General features: G+C 37.0%; 2 long non-coding RNA genes across 2 annotated transcripts; both read left to right on the forward strand.

Annotated features, from left to right (window-relative positions):
- The first annotated feature begins 226 nt into the window (after nt 1-226).
- LOC117319358 lies at nt 227-4,196 on the forward strand. The gene is made up of 4 exons (XR_004530705.1): nt 227-628; nt 1,261-1,432; nt 1,792-1,923; nt 2,646-4,196. It is a non-coding gene; the product is annotated as an uncharacterized LOC117319358 (long non-coding RNA).
- A 3,220-nt stretch (nt 4,197-7,416) lies between these two features.
- Nucleotides 7,417-11,388, forward strand: LOC117319360. Its single transcript, XR_004530706.1, has 4 exons — nt 7,417-7,820; nt 8,453-8,624; nt 8,984-9,115; nt 9,838-11,388. It is a non-coding gene; the product is annotated as an uncharacterized LOC117319360 (long non-coding RNA).
- Nucleotides 11,389-13,234: the final 1,846 nt, after the last annotated feature.

A 13,234-nucleotide genomic window follows, 5' to 3' on the forward strand; every position in this document is an offset into this window, starting at 1 on the left:
CACTGCCTCGTTTTCGAAATACCACGTGACTTATAAAAATAGATATGTGTTATATTAGGACAGGGCTTTTCCCGAATTTAAGTGGTCAAAACTGGACAATGCAAGCAGAACTTGACCATCGCATTGCTGTGATAGAACTTTTGGAAGACCAGATAATGCATCTAGACTAAGTTTGTTTCCCCGAATAGTCGCTTTAAAGCGACTATTCGGGGAAGAAATAGGTCAAAGTTGAAAAAACGGCAAATCCATAAAGAAAATACACTCTTATGAAAAATTCTTATTGAAGTTTTGGCGATATGTAACCCCTAGAATTAAAAAATAATAATTTTCTGGGGAATCCTCTCACTGTCGAATGACGAGATAAAATGCAAATTTCCCGCTTTGGGCGCATGCGCAAGAATCTAGGCAAGTAGAACGTAAACATAAGCGGCAGAAACATGGCTTCCGAAGCCAAGAGATGTCGGCCTAGAATTGTAACGAGTTCGGCAACATAGCGACGTAAATAGAAATGGTCACAGGTCAACCCGATTATACGACTGGGGAAACAACCCACTAGGTGGAAGACATTCAATGAAGAAAATAGTTTCTCTACAAACGAGCATGCAGCACGGATTCTTCTGGATAAGTGGTAAGCCCGTAGCCTGCGTAGGGTCAGTTCTATTCTATTGCCGCACATTTTATATCGTTATCAGAATGTAACTCGTAAATGTCCTTAATTTTGTTGACAAACAATGCATAAAGTATGTTGCTTAAGTGTAATGGTTATTAGTTTCAAGCAACATAAATGTAAATGATGTGTAGAATGAAGAGATAGACACATTCCACCGCCGTTTTATGGGGCCCCGTAAGGGGTAATTTATACGGGTTTTTTTTTATTGTTCGCATATCACAGCTATAGGCTATATTTATGCCACTATCATTTTAATTATGAAAAATTATAAATTGATGTATGACTGATGATTAATGTCAGACCTATCAAGCTTACTGTTTTCTTTATTAAATACAAAATGGTGTATGTGTAAAGTTCAGTAGGACTTTCCTGACGACTATCATATTACATGTAGGCATATAGGCCTATATGTTTCAGATATACAGTTGACTCATAATATAAACGATTTGCAAATAATATTGGTGTATGGCTTCAAATACAAGTGCTGTTTTGTTCCATTCTTTGAAATGTGGTAAAAATTACGATTTGTGGGGAAAATATTATCATTATAACTTAGCATGCAGTACATAATTATTTTTATATTTTTCAAGTGCACTTCATTGACACAAGAAGTTCATGCAGGTGAAGACATCCCGACACCAGCTGAAACTTCTATGGGACCGCCATCACATGTGTGCACCCCTACACCAGTAACATCTACGCCTGCACATGCCCATAAAGAACCTATAGCTATAGATAGACCTCCGATGTCTCAGATATAGAGTAAGTTCTTGGATCTAACTATGTTGGATTTATAACCCCTCAAAATATACATTGATGTATCTTAATTTTTTTATTCAGTGTTCATCATTCCGTGTTGAAGTAAACTGTAGCAGGTCACACATATATGACATTGTAATTCCATAAATGTTTTTACTATTTTGTTTTTTACAACATATTTTAACTGTTAGACCCAGCACCATATTGTATGGTAGGGTGAGCAGTCAAACATACTAAATTTATATTCTGTAATTATAAACATGCTCTGCTACTGCATGTCATGAATAGATAATACACCATTTCGGGCATATATATTTGTTTTTAAAAGAATTGTGTAATTTTTCATAATTTTAATATTTCAGAGCTCAGTCATCACACTCGTCTGATTTATCTTGTGTGGAAGCATTACAATCAGACTCCTAGAGTAACATTAATGCCAGCTTGCTTTCCCATTACCAACAGAAGGCTAAAGAGGATGACACCTCATTTATTGAGTAAGTATGTTGTGTTATTTTTGATGGTGTGTTCTTATTGCTATAATAATACATTTACTTGTATATATAGTAAAGAGGTATTGGTACGCCCAATTTCCCCGCAGGACATTATGTTCTGTCACCTGTCATCCTGCACACAGTCTGTAAATGGATGACCTTGCTGTCAATGTCATTCAAGGTCACACAGGTTTAACATCCTCAATAGTAAACTAAAAGGACATTTTTGTCAATAACCAAGAAACATATAATTATAACTGTAATATATGCTGCTGTGGAGGAGTACTGGGGCGGCATCCGACGTCTGTCGGGCTGTCTTTCTGTCTGGCCATCCGGTGTCCACGTTTTACTTTAAACAACTTTTTCTCAATAACCAAGAGGCACAGGGACTTGATATTAGGCCTGTAGCATGCTGGTGTAAAAGGCTACCAAGTTTGTTCAAAATGAATGGCATTCATTCTATGTAATTTGGGTTAAATATAGGCTTAATCTTAAAAAAAAATGGTTTCTCACTAGCAGAGGCTCTGAAACCTAATTGTATGCTGGAAGTTAATTGTTATTGATAAACCTAGCCTACTGTGATTTTGATAAAGCGGTAATCTTCATAGTATCTTCAGAAATAACTGAGATAACTTCAAAGTTGCTGTATAGCCAAGTGAGCGATACAGGTTCATTGGGCCTCTTGTTTAAATGAATTACATTGTACATTATCTTTTACTATCCAGTATACCTCAGACACATCAACCTGAACACTTGCCAATGGCTGAAGATCCCATAGAAATTGAAGAGGTTGATGTTGATGATGAGCTTGCAGAGGATGAAGGAGACATTGTGGAAACAGACACTCAAAATGATAGTGTTGAAGAAAGGAAATCCATATGCTTCCAAAGTGCTCTGTTGTAACTCACTACAGTTCGAATACCCACAACTTGTCAAAGAAAAGCATGTGGTGCAAATATCATTCTCCAATGGAGATATGTTGGATGTGCAGTACAGTTTAAATGAATTGGAGGAGCAGCATTTGGTTCTAGTCCTGGATCCTCTGGTTCACCTACATTTTCGCAAAGGTCAAAAACTAGGCCTGGCTGACGATACACTAGCTGAAGAACTAAATTTATCAGTGGCTTTGGGTCCATCCTTCTGATTATATCCTAATACATAAAACAATTATTATAGAAAAAACCCATGTGGGTGGGAGTACTGTAGCATTCTAATGTATAAAAATAACTGTTTTTCCTTATTTTTGGTTTTTGAGTTGATAAATTTTAATGCACTTATTAACTTATCTATTTTCCCTCAAATTTCATCCCAAATTTTTCTACTAAGGTTTTATTTAAGGTATGTATGCGTTTTTTGATAGTTTGTGGAAGTAAGTATGGTGTAAATGTGGTGTTCAATTTCAGAACATGTAGGAGGTAGGTGTTCACTTAATGGTGTATTGCAGGTGTTTACATTTCAGTACTAGTGTGTGTTTGAGAGTGTTCACTTGACAGTAAATGCAGGTGTTCTTTCAACATTGTGTGTAGGAAGTGTTCAATTATCAGTTTGCAGGAAGTGTTCACTTATCAGTTTGTGTAGGAAGTGTTCACTAGCAGTGTGTATAGGAAGTGTTCACTATCAGTGTGTGTAGGAAGTGTTCACTTATCAGTGTGTGTAGGAAGTGTTCAATTATCAGTGTGTGTAGGAATTATTCACTATCAGTTTGTAGGAAGTGTTCAATTATCAGTGTGTGTAGGAAGTGTTCACTATCAGTTTGTAGGAAGTGTTCAATTATCAGTGTGTGTAGGAAGTGTTCACTATCAGTTTGTAGGAAGTGTTCAATTATCAGTGTTTATACGAAGTGCTCACTTGTGAGAATGTGTTTGAGGTGCACGTGTGTACTAACATTGTGTGTAGTTATTATTAACTTATAATAACATTGTGTTCATAGATGGTTCATTCTGATAAATGTGTTAATCAAGTGTCTAGTTGCATATTTTTTCAATATTCTGTGAACTAAAATGAAATACCCCCATGTGTAATATAAATACCTACCTAGAGAAACAGGTCTTATAACCATACCATTCACTTGGTTGGTTAAAAATTAGGTGTTCATACACATATGGGAAGTATGTTTGATGTGTGAGAGGGTCTGTGCATTTTTGGTAAAATTTAACACTTTCAGTGAGTAATAGTATAAATTGTCTCCTGAATGCTTTGGTAAAATGTCTACTGTTCTTTTTGTCTGTGTACATGCCAAAGAAATATCAAAATAAAAAAGATATGAAAAGAAATAATACAGTACTTTGTAATTGATTATCAACTAGTCAAAATAATTTGAATGATGAAGTAAATTGTGGATAACATTCATAAAACAGTAGCATACAGAAAGTCACACTACTAATATTACAAAAATATGATTATTAGCTTTGTATGATAGGAGCGCAAGGTTCATGTAGATCCCTTCTCCTTTGCTGTTGCAATGTCAGTACCCTGGCCCGATCCTCCTGCTGCAGCACAGCAACTGTACCACGTGCACCCCTTGGCCCCCTTCCTCTACCTCGCCCTCTCCATCCTTGGACTGCTGTCTGCCCCGAGACCCCTTCCTCAACCCCTTAGCCGTCCACAGGTTCCTCCCCTCCTCCTTAATCCCCTCACCCTCCTTGGGGATGTATGGACTTGTGCATATTCATAATCTATCTGATGAGAAAGCAAGAAATTATTGTAAGAGCAAAACTGAAGGAAAAAGTTTACAATGCAATGCAACAGAAAAGTTTACTGATGAATTTTATATTGCTATGCATATCGAAGACAAAATATAAATACATTTGTATATACATGTATATTTGTATACATGTACATACTAATTCATTTATATATGTGTAACAATAGAAAACTAAAGAAATGTGCATGTTCAGCAACCAAAAGTAGGTATTCTAATACACTTCAGTTAACAAGATCACATAAGCCTACTCATGTGAAACACAACTCATAACAACGGCAAATGATTTCCTACGAGAGTACGACAAAGGACACCAAGTCGATGTTGCCATCCTAGACTTCTCCAAAGCGTTCGACACAGTCCCACACGACAAACTACTCCATAAACTAGATCAATATGGAATAAAAGGAAGCCTACACTCATGGTTAACAAACTTCCTCACCACCAGGAAGATGAGAACAATAGTTGAAGGTGAGAAATCAGAGGAAACATCAGTGGATTCTGGAGTGCCACAGGGTACTGTACTCGGACCAATAATGTTCCTATGCCATATAAATGACCTCCCGGATTGTGTCAACTCGTCCGTACGCCTATTTGCAGATGACTGCCTGCTATATCGCAATATAAACGCAGATAAGGACCACCATCAATTACAGACAGATCTAAACAACCTGGAAAAATGGGCAATAGACTGGGGTATGAGATTTAATGCGAAGAAATGCTATATCATGTCAATCAACCAGAAAACATCACGGTACTATGAATTAAACCAACATATACTACAAGAAGTCCGGGACAACCCATATTTAGGCTTACAATTTTCAAACGATCTGAAATGGAACATCCATATAAACAAGACCTACAGTAAAGCCAATACCACCCTAGGCTTCGTAAGGAGAAACCTAAGAAACGTACCCGAAAATTGTCGTAAAACAGCATACATATCCCTAGTAAGATCAATCATGGAGTATGGAGCTACAATCTGGAACCCATACTTACAAGGGGATATCGACAAACTGGAGCGGATACAGAACAGAGCAGTCCGCTTCATCAAAAAAGACTACAAAAATAGAGAACCAGGATTCATTGCATCAATGAAACAACAACTAGAACTGGAAAACCTAGAAGACAGAAGACTAAGCTTGAGATTAATATTAATGTACAAGGTGGTTGAGGGGTTGGTGCCGTCGTTGCCACCAGCTGAATACACAAAACAGACAAGACCCACTCGCCAGATAAAACCGAGGCAGTTCAAAGACCATATCACAAAAAACGTTGTAGAAAAAAGAGTCTGTAACAACTCAAGAGGACTGGTCATTCCACCGAGTAAGACACCACAGTACCAGTTCTCCTTCTTCGTAGACACTACAATACACTGGAACCACCTACCAGACAAAGTCGTGCATGCGAAATCCGTGGAGGAATTCAAAACCGCCCTCCGGAACCAGCACCAATAAAACCCAAGGCGCTCTCTCTCTACCGTTGTATAAAAACCTATATAGGGCACTACAACGTATTCATACAGATACAGAGAGAAGCCTGGTATGAAAATATGATTAGTCTATAGCTATATACGTATGCTCTATTTGGTATATTGATTATGTTTGGTGATCAATGACAGCAGCATTCCTTTAAATGGTAATGATGGGGGTAAGACTTTGGTATCAAAAGAATTCTTCAAGTGCAAAATTTAAATAATGTTATACTGTACATACAGCAGTACTATGCAAACTATTACAACTTTCCATGGGGGAACTCATTATTCAAAATTAAACATAATTGAAATTTATTCAACATATAGAGACTAATAAAATAACAATATAAAATGGCATATTTTGAGTATTTCTTTTATAAAGAATCAATAGATCTTTAAATATACAAATAGTTTAGCTTTACTAATTGATAATAGTAAATTGAGCTGTCCAAAATTGGAAACTCCGTCCTAAACAGGGAGCTCGAGGTTGAATTGGCAATTCATTACATGAAGTTCTTCAAACTGATGAGAAAACAAAACACATATCGTCATGGAAGTAAGAATCTTGGAGCTAAGAGGCTTTGTCAATAGCCGTTATGTGCATGTGCATGTATACATGTATAACATATTGGTAATTGAAACGTTTCCCGAAGCTTCACTTCTGTCGAGAAATACACGTAGGTCTACATGCATGATATTTGATTGTTTAAATTACTGTAAGCATTCACCTCATCTACTCATATCCTGTTAAATCAATAACACTATGTCTTGATTGTTTTCTAATATATATATATATGCCTACACAACTATTGATTTAGTGTAAATGAATTGATCACGATATTACCGGTGACGATGACATACATTAGATTACCCCACATTGGGCCCCATCTCTGCATCGGATGCCGATTCACACCGATTTCAGTTTTTATTGTTGTTATTGCATGTATTAAGTCATATGAAAACAATCTTTAGGCATAAGTCCCACACATGCATCATATATGACATGTTAATTAAGTGTTTACGTACCGTGTAACTGCTTTGACTGCTTGATGAATCGGACATCTCTAAAAATTCACGTGTTTCTGTTGACGTTTTCTCACTGCCTCGTTTTCGAAATACCACGTGACTTATAAAAATAGATATGTGTTATATTAGGACAGGGCTTTTCCCGAATTTAAGTGGTCAAAACTGGACAATGCAAGCAGAACTTGACCATCGCATTGCTGTGATAGAACTTTTGGAAGACCAGATAATGCATCTAGACTAAGTTTGTTTCCCCGAATAGTCGCTTTAAAGCGACTATTCGGGGAAGAAATAGGTCAAAGTTGAAAAAACGGCAAATCCATAAAGAAAATACACTCTTATGAAAAATTCTTATTGAAGTTTTGGCGATATGTAACCCCTAGAATTAAAAAATAATAATTTTCTGGGGAATCCTCTCACTGTCGAATGACGAGATAAAATGCAAATTTCCCGCTTTGGGCGCATGCGCAAGAATCTAGGCAAGTAGAACGTAAACATAAGCGGCAGAAACATGGCTTCCGAAGCCAAGAGATGTCGGCCTAGAATTGTAACGAGTTCGGCAACATAGCGACGTAAATAGAAATGGTCACAGGTCAACCCGATTATACGACTGGGGAAACAACCCACTAGGTAGAAGACATTCAATGAAGAAAATAGTTTCTCTACAAACGAGCATGCAGCACGGATTCTTCTGGATAAGTGGTAAGCCCGTAGCCTGCGTAGGGTCAGTTCTATTCTATTGCCGCACATTTTATATCGTTATCAGAATGTAACTCGTAAATGTCCTTAATTTTGTTGACAAACAATGCATAAAGTATGTTGCTTAAGTGTAATGGTTATTAGTTTCAAGCAACATAAATGTAAATGATGTGTAGAATGAAGAGATAGACACATTCCACCGCCGTTTTATGGGGCCCCGTAAGGGGTAATTTATACGGGTTTTTTTTTATTGTTCGCATATCACAGCTATAGGCTATATTTATGCCACTATCATTTTAATTATGAAAAATTATAAATTGATGTATGACTGATGATTAATGTCAGACCTATCAAGCTTACTGTTTTCTTTATTAAATACAAAATGGTGTATGTGTAAAGTTCAGTAGGACTTTCCTGACGACTATCATATTACATGTAGGCATATAGGCCTATATGTTTCAGATATACAGTTGACTCATAATATAAACGATTTGCAAATAATATTGGTGTATGGCTTCAAATACAAGTGCTGTTTTGTTCCATTCTTTGAAATGTGGTAAAAATTACGATTTGTGGGGAAAATATTATCATTATAACTTAGCATGCAGTACATAATTATTTTTATATTTTTCAAGTGCACTTCATTGACACAAGAAGTTCATGCAGGTGAAGACATCCCGACACCAGCTGAAACTTCTATGGGACCGCCATCACATGTGTGCACCCCTACACCAGTAACATCTACGCCTGCACATGCCCATAAAGAACCTATAGCTATAGATAGACCTCCGATGTCTCAGATATAGAGTAAGTTCTTGGATCTAACTATGTTGGATTTATAACCCCTCAAAATATACATTGATGTATCTTAATTTTTTTATTCAGTGTTCATCATTCCGTGTTGAAGTAAACTGTAGCAGGTCACACATATATGACATTGTAATTCCATAAATGTTTTTACTATTTTGTTTTTTACAACATATTTTAACTGTTAGACCCAGCACCATATTGTATGGTAGGGTGAGCAGTCAAACATACTAAATTTATATTCTGTAATTATAAACATGCTCTGCTACTGCATGTCATGAATAGATAATACACCATTTCGGGCATATATATTTGTTTTTAAAAGAATTGTGTAATTTTTCATAATTTTAATATTTCAGAGCTCAGTCATCACACTCGTCTGATTTATCTTGTGTGGAAGCATTACAATCAGACTCCTAGAGTAACATTAATGCCAGCTTGCTTTCCCATTACCAACAGAAGGCTAAAGAGGATGACACCTCATTTATTGAGTAAGTATGTTGTGTTATTTTTGATGGTGTGTTCTTATTGCTATAATAATACATTTACTTGTATATATAGTAAAGAGGTATTGGTACGCCCAATTTCCCCGCAGGACATTATGTTCTGTCACCTGTCATCCTGCACACAGTCTGTAAATGGATGACCTTGCTGTCAATGTCATTCAAGGTCACACAGGTTTAACATCCTCAATAGTAAACTAAAAGGACATTTTTGTCAATAACCAAGAAACATATAATTATAACTGTAATATATGCTGCTGTGGAGGAGTACTGGGGCGGCATCCGACGTCTGTCGGGCTGTCTTTCTGTCTGGCCATCCGGTGTCCACGTTTTACTTTAAACAACTTTTTCTCAATAACCAAGAGGCACAGGGACTTGATATTAGGCCTGTAGCATGCTGGTGTAAAAGGCTACCAAGTTTGTTCAAAATGAATGGCATTCATTCTATGTAATTTGGGTTAAATATAGGCTTAATCTTAAAAAAAAATGGTTTCTCACTAGCAGAGGCTCTGAAACCTAATTGTATGCTGGAAGTTAATTGTTATTGATAAACCTAGCCTACTGTGATTTTGATAAAGCGGTAATCTTCATAGTATCTTCAGAAATAACTGAGATAACTTCAAAGTTGCTGTATAGCCAAGTGAGCGATACAGGTTCATTGGGCCTCTTGTTTAAATGAATTACATTGTACATTATCTTTTACTATCCAGTATACCTCAGACACATCAACCTGAACACTTGCCAATGGCTGAAGATCCCATAGAAATTGAAGAGGTTGATGTTGATGATGAGCTTGCAGAGGATGAAGGAGACATTGTGGAAACAGACACTCAAAATGATAGTGTTGAAGAAAGGAAATCCATATGCTTCCAAAGTGCTCTGTTGTAACTCACTACAGTTCGAATACCCACAACTTGTCAAAGAAAAGCATGTGGTGCAAATATCATTCTCCAATGGAGATATGTTGGATGTGCAGTACAGTTTAAATGAATTGGAGGAGCAGCATTTGGTTCTAGTCCTGGATCCTCTGGTTCACCTACATTTTCGCAAAGGTCAAAAACTAGGCCTGGCTGACGATACACTAGCTGAAGAACTAAATTTATCAGTGGCTTTGGGTCCATCCTTCTGATTATATCCTAATACATAAAACAATTATTATAGAAAAAACCCATGTGGGTGGGAGTACTGTAGCATTCTAATGTATAAAAATAACTGTTTTTCCTTATTTTTGGTTTTTGAGTTGATAAATTTTAATGCACTTATTAACTTATCTATTTTCCCTCAAATTTCATCCCAAATTTTTCTACTAAGGTTTTATTTAAGGTATGTATGCGTTTTTTGATAGTTTGTGGAAGTAAGTATGGTGTAAATGTGGTGTTCAATTTCAGAACATGTAGGAGGTAGGTGTTCACTTAATGGTGTATTGCAGGTGTTTACATTTCAGTACTAGTGTGTGTTTGAGAGTGTTCACTTGACAGTAAATGCAGGTGTTCTTTCAACATTGTGTGTAGGAAGTGTTCAATTATCAGTTTGCAGGAAGTGTTCACTTATCAGTTTGTGTAGGAAGTGTTCACTAGCAGTGTGTATAGGAAGTGTTCACTATCAGTGTGTGTAGGAAGTGTTCACTTATCAGTGTGTGTAGGAAGTGTTCAATTATCAGTGTGTGTAGGAATTATTCACTATCAGTTTGTAGGAAGTGTTCAATTATCAGTGTGTGTAGGAAGTGTTCACTATCAGTTTGTAGGAAGTGTTCAATTATCAGTGTGTGTAGGAAGTGTTCACTATCAGTTTGTAGGAAGTGTTCAATTATCAGTGTTTATACGAAGTGCTCACTTGTGAGAATGTGTTTGAGGTGCACGTGTGTACTAACATTGTGTGTAGTTATTATTAACTTATAATAACATTGTGTTCATAGATGGTTCATTCTGATAAATGTGTTAATCAAGTGTCTAGTTGCATATTTTTTCAATATTCTGTGAACTAAAATGAAATACCCCCATGTGTAATATAAATACCTACCTAGAGAAACAGGTCTTATAACCATACCATTCACTTGGTTGGTTAAAAATTAGGTGTTCATACACATATGGGAAGTATGTTTGATGTGTGAGAGGGTCTGTGCATTTTTGGTAAAATTTAACACTTTCAGTGAGTAATAGTATAAATTGTCTCCTGAATGCTTTGGTAAAATGTCTACTGTTCTTTTTGTCTGTGTACATGCCAAAGAAATATCAAAATAAAAAAGATATGAAAAGAAATAATACAGTACTTTGTAATTGATTATCAACTAGTCAAAATAATTTGAATGATGAAGTAAATTGTGGATAACATTCATAAAACAGTAGCATACAGAAAGTCACACTACTAATATTACAAAAATATGATTATTAGCTTTGTATGATAGGAGCGCAAGGTTCATGTAGATCCCTTCTCCTTTGCTGTTGCAATGTCAGTACCCTGGCCCGATCCTCCTGCTGCAGCACAGCAACTGTACCACGTGCACCCCTTGGCCCCCTTCCTCTACCTCGCCCTCTCCATCCTTGGACTGCTGTCTGCCCCGAGACCCCTTCCTCAACCCCTTAGCCGTCCACAGGTTCCTCCCCTCCTCCTTAATCCCCTCACCCTCCTTGGGGATGTATGGACTTGTGCATATTCATAATCTATCTGATGAGAAAGCAAGAAATTATTGTAAGAGCAAAACTGAAGGAAAAAGTTTACAATGCAATGCAACAGAAAAGTTTACTGATGAATTTTATATTGCTATGCATATCGAAGACAAAATATAAATACATTTGTATATACATGTATATTTGTATACATGTACATACTAATTCATTTATATATGTGTAACAATAGAAAACTAAAGAAATGTGCATGTTCAGCAACCAAAAGTAGGTATTCTAATACACTTCAGTTAACAAGATCACATAAGCCTACTCATGTGAAACACAACTCATAACAACGGCAAATGATTTCCTACGAGAGTACGACAAAGGACACCAAGTCGATGTTGCCATCCTAGACTTCTCCAAAGCGTTCGACACAGTCCCACACGACAAACTACTCCATAAACTAGATCAATATGGAATAAAAGGAAGCCTACACTCATGGTTAACAAACTTCCTCACCACCAGGAAGATGAGAACAATAGTTGAAGGTGAGAAATCAGAGGAAACATCAGTGGATTCTGGAGTGCCACAGGGTACTGTACTCGGACCAATAATGTTCCTATGCCATATAAATGACCTCCCGGATTGTGTCAACTCGTCCGTACGCCTATTTGCAGATGACTGCCTGCTATATCGCAATATAAACGCAGATAAGGACCACCATCAATTACAGACAGATCTAAACAACCTGGAAAAATGGGCAATAGACTGGGGTATGAGATTTAATGCGAAGAAATGCTATATCATGTCAATCAACCAGAAAACATCACGGTACTATGAATTAAACCAACATATACTACAAGAAGTCCGGGACAACCCATATTTAGGCTTACAATTTTCAAACGATCTGAAATGGAACATCCATATAAACAAGACCTACAGTAAAGCCAATACCACCCTAGGCTTCGTAAGGAGAAACCTAAGAAACGTACCCGAAAATTGTCGTAAAACAGCATACATATCCCTAGTAAGATCAATCATGGAGTATGGAGCTACAATCTGGAACCCATACTTACAAGGGGATATCGACAAACTGGAGCGGATACAGAACAGAGCAGTCCGCTTCATCAAAAAAGACTACAAAAATAGAGAACCAGGATTCATTGCATCAATGAAACAACAACTAGAACTGGAAAACCTAGAAGACAGAAGACTAAGCTTGAGATTAATATTAATGTACAAGGTGGTTGAGGGGTTGGTGCCGTCGTTGCCACCAGCTGAATACACAAAACAGACAAGACCCACTCGCCAGATAAAACCGAGGCAGTTCAAAGACCATATCACAAAAAACGTTGTAGAAAAAAGAGTCTGTAACAACTCAAGAGGACTGGTCATTCCACCGAGTAAGACACCACAGTACCAGTTCTCCTTCTTCGTAGACACTACAATACACTGGAACCACCTACCAGACAAAGTCGTGCATGCGAAATCCGTGGAG

This window comes from Pecten maximus, unplaced genomic scaffold (assembly GCF_902652985.1).
Source record: "Pecten maximus unplaced genomic scaffold, xPecMax1.1, whole genome shotgun sequence".
In the NCBI taxonomy this organism is placed as follows: domain Eukaryota; kingdom Metazoa; phylum Mollusca; class Bivalvia; order Pectinida; family Pectinidae; genus Pecten; species Pecten maximus.